The following is a 4,651-nucleotide window of genomic DNA, read 5'->3' on the forward strand; positions in this document are numbered from 1 at the left end:
TTTAGAAATTACATAAAGCATGGAAATACATCGAGAGATAAGTCCTCTAAAACTCACTTAAAAGTTTTTTTACCTTTTCCTTCCCAAGAGATTGCATCTCAAAAGGCTCATCTAAGTGCACACTACATTTGACATACATATTCATTGGAGCATTTTTCTAACTCGAAATCCCTTTCCAACAACCCCATTTAGCAATTTCATCATGATCCTTGCAAAATTGATTACATCTGAAGAGAGAACCTTGCTTTGCATCTTCCGGAAAACGCAAGAATGGCTACGTTTTTTCCAAAAGCCAATAGTTAACAATGTTCTTGTGAATTTCTTTGCCCACCTCAATGTCTTGCATAATGCCACATACCTTCAAAATGCAAGCATAGGACATTGCATGTAAAGAGAAACCCTCACTCCGCATCTGCTTAAACAAACCATGAGCTTCTTGACTAAAAGACAAAACTGACTGACTAACAATTGTCGCTTATATCTATGTTTTGCGCACATTAAACTTTGAGAATAATGCAATCGCACCTTTAAAGTGCAAGCATAAGGGACCACATCTAGAGAGAAGTTTAAAACTTCCTAGCTGTTCCCTTGATAACCAATCTCATCAAGAACCCTTCTCAAGTCTCTGTAAACCACCATACGTAACTACTTTTTCTTAGGAATCACCCATTGATTAGCCATTTCATCATGAATTTCTTTGCTCACTTCGACCTATTGAATAAAGCCAGATCAACAATAGTGAAAGGATTGGTTGTGGCAAAAATGTAATTGAGCCATTCATAATGATCACAAGGGATTAGAGTGAGATTAATACTAATGCAAGTAGCAAAACATAAAGTAAATTAATCAAACTAAATACAAATGGTGGATACAAAAGTAATTCGGGAGATAGCCACAAGCACACAGTTTTTCTAAAGAAAGCCCTCTTGCTGGCGTTAATAACTCTGGGAACAGAGTGGTGCTTGTATAGGCTCTGGGCCTTGGCAGGAATAGTTAGTGGTTACCCTCTGTAATAATAGTCGTGGGTAGGAAACGCCAAAAGAGCAAGGGAAAGAGGGGGTATTGGCGGCAACTTGAAACGAGGAGAGAGAGCTTGCACTGTTGACTTTTTTTTTTAATCGATGGCTGATATTGCAATATTTTTAGTGAGGATTGTAAACTTATTTATTGGGCAATCGATCAATTATTTAAATAAGTGTGAATCTCTCCAGCGTAGAGAGGGTTTTCACTAGTTGGTGGTGTAAATGCCAACAGATAGGTGATTGCAAATCCCTGACCAGCATCATGTCATGCTTTATTTCAACCTGTGTCAAACATAATGCATACCTCTAAATTACATGCATAAGTAACCCCATCAAAGTGAAGATATGTTAAAACACATAGACTAGAGTCAAGCAAGAGCTTCTTGACCAATAAATAACATCCTAGATCTTTACACAATCTCATCATTCATATGTATTTTCCCCCACATCAAGGATGTGCATAGCGCAACATACATAGATAGTGCAACTAAAGAATACCACATCTATTGAGAGTCCTTGCTTCGCATCCGATAAAACCATCCTGGAGCTTCTTGGTCATCACATATATCTACCCTCATCAATCCTTTCATGCAAACATCGCTTCAAACAGATCTCATTTTGGATAAGAAGCTCGTCGAAAACATGTTGTGCTTTGATAAGGACTCCACATTTGGCACTTAAGTAGGCCAAAGAACTGACATGTAAATATTTTTTTCAAACTTCCTTGATTTGCAATCTTTCCAAGAATGAGTTCACCTATGCATTCATAGGTGGTTGCACTTCGAGAAATCCCTCTTTCACAACCTCTAAAAATAGCCCAAGGCTTCCTTGCCCCACCACAATAGATATGTCTTGCAATCAATGCACTCCAAGAGATGAGATTGTGAACAAGCAGCCAATCAAGCAGCTTTACGCTTTTGCTTGAAAACAATCAATCTTTGGTTTTGTTTAGTGTTACTTTATTTAACTTACACAACATGCTTCGAGAAGCTATTTTGTAAATATTTTTTGCATGCTTGTAATTGCATTCACTTTTGATTGATTAGGCAATAATAATAGGCACACAACTAACACAAAATGCACTAGTGTGAACATGCATGTGTATGCATCCAAGTGTACACAAGCACATCAAAATATGCCACAAGCTTGCATGTAGGCATACACACAACATGCGCAATAGTTCGCATGATTAACTAGTATGGTGCATACGTATGTAAACATGGCAGACACCACATGTCTGCAAAAGTCCATTCGCATTTCATTATTTTCTACCTCTTAAATTCTTTCGTGTTGTTTCATTTCACTTCATAATTGTGTGCTTCAAATAAACCACCATGGTTTAAACATTACAAATGCATTAAGCTTAAAGATGTTTAAACCATGCTGGTTTATTTGAAGCACACAATTATCAAGTAAAATGAAACAAAGCTCCTTGTTTTTCTTCCAACCACCCTACAATGAAGTGCTCAGCCTGCAATGGAGTGCTTCGGCTTGACAGTCTAAACCTAGCCGAAGACAATGTTTGTCTTGCATATCCTCAAGTTTCTAGGTAAAAAGCTTGTATTTGGCTTTCGCTGCGCATCAATAATGAGCTTAACTATAAATTACTGAAAACATTCCAAGCCATTTCATTTTCTTAAGATAAGAGTTTCTCCTTTTTTCCATGAAAAATTCAGCTAGTTAAACACTCCCGCAGATTGCAGGTGTTGGGCCATAGCGGGCATGCTTAAAGGCAGTTGCCTTTACCGCTAGGCCAAATACCGTAACCTGATTTCAAATAGCCATAGATGCATTTATGTGCATAGCCCTAGTTTTGCCGAAATCATTAACATCAATAAAACCAAGGAAAAAAAAAGTTCACCGCGTTGAATTAAAATCAAAGAAAAGGATGATGACAGAAATGTATTGGTGCATCTACAGGACATTCTTTAGATGACAGAGTTGGTGCATCTGTGGGATGTGCAATTTTCTTAAGATAAGAGACTCCTTTTTTCCCAAGCAAAACTCAGCTAGTTCAATGGGTGCAGATTGCAGGGGTTGGGCCATAGCAGGCATGCTGAAAGGCGGAGGTGGTTGCTTTACCGTTAGGCCAAATCCCCTTATACCGATTTCAAGAGGCCATAGTTACATTTATGTGCATGGCCATAGTTTTGCCGAAATCAAAGCAAAGGATGATAACAGAAACGAGTTGGTGCATCTACAGGCCATTCTTGAGATAACAGAGTTGCTGCATCTGTGGGATGGGTCATTTGGGCCTACACAGACACTTGGGAGAGCGCCCGAGGCCTGGTAAGTTCCATCAGCGGCGTCACTTTCGCATCGCATTTAACTTCAAGAGCAGAGAAGAAGAATACCTCGAGAAGCTGGTTTTCAGATGCGTGGAAGAGCTGCTAATAAAGAAAATGCACCGTAGCAGCTAATGAAGAGGAGGACCGCTCAGGAACTTGTGCTCTTCAAGAGGATGTCGGGTGAGATCCTCATCAGAAGTCCAGACATATTGAAGCAGAAATTCTCATCATCGCAGTCTCTTCGTTTTCTCTCTCTCTCTCTCTCTCTCTCTCGTCTCGAGTCTCGCTCCCTCGCTGGCTTTTACCTTACAAACCCACGCGAACCCTAAACATTCAGCTTGCGTTCAGACGACGCCCAAACTCTCAATTCGGCCGGCGGACTTTCTGCAGACAAATATGTTGCTTTTCCAAATCTCACTCCCAAAAGAACATTTTTCCAAACCAATATAAAAACTTGGGCTTTTGGAATTTGCGGGTTTTTCACCACTAAACTAGGAAAAAATTTCTAAGTTTTCTAGATTGTAAATTTTTATTTTACAGGTAGAATACAAAACCTAGCAGGTGCATTGTAACTGTTTACAGGTTTTCTATGAAGACTGGCTCACTCCCTTTCAAAAGCATCATTGCCCATCAAATTCGAGCCCGTTGAAGAAGAGTTGTTCCTTATGTGTGCTGCTCTACACCACATGAACAACCGCACGTATCTGCTGACAATCTCGAAGATCAAATTCAAAAAATAATCCTCTTGGCTCCCTTGATCTCGTCACGGTGATGTTTTCCTCCTCCGCCTCCTGCTTGCGCTTGTGTCCCCCCTCCATCCCCCCCCCCCCCCCCCCCCTCTCTCTTTCTGCCTCTTGCTTGTCCCTTTGACATCTTCTCTCCGCCCCCAAACAATAAGAGAGAATATACTCTACTAATGATCTAATTTATGGTTTACCCCCTACTCAGCCTATAAGCGAGAATTACTATCATTTTTACATGCCATTAAAAGCAAAGACACTATCTTTATGGTGCTATTCTAGACCGATCATGGAAAAGTAGCATAGGATTATAATGAGAGTTTCTAATCTCGGTAAACTCTTTCACCTCATTCCCACGCCTAGTGGCATAAGGGAGAACTCAGCTTTTAGTCATGCGTCCAAGCCCAGTTTCTACATGGTGCCTAGCTAGCTATTGCATTCTCATCCGCCCTTCGTGACTCTTGGAAATGCATGGGTAGTTACCATGTTGCATGTGGTTTAACATTACCATGCGTTTTAGGGGATAGTTGGACTTGTGATGCTTTGTACGTGATTGTTGTCCTAATGATGAGTGATTAAGCGAAAGCTTGATAATTGTGTA

The 4,651-nt window shown here is 40.2% G+C and overlaps 1 long non-coding RNA gene across 1 annotated transcript; it reads right to left on the bottom strand.

The window, feature by feature from the left end:
• Positions 1 to 823: 823 nt before the first annotated feature.
• LOC147454236 (uncharacterized) lies at positions 824 to 3,703 on the bottom strand. Its single transcript, XR_015188614.1, has 2 exons — positions 3,377 to 3,703; positions 824 to 1,304 (listed from the first exon to the last, which is right to left on the bottom strand). It is a non-coding gene; the product is annotated as an uncharacterized LOC147454236 (long non-coding RNA).
• Positions 3,704 to 4,651: the final 948 nt, after the last annotated feature.

The sequence above is a fragment of the Adiantum capillus-veneris genome, chromosome 7 (assembly GCF_014529385.1).
Source record: "Adiantum capillus-veneris isolate H3 chromosome 7, ASM1452938v2, whole genome shotgun sequence".
In the NCBI taxonomy this organism is placed as follows: Eukaryota; Viridiplantae; Streptophyta; class Polypodiopsida; order Polypodiales; family Pteridaceae; genus Adiantum; species Adiantum capillus-veneris.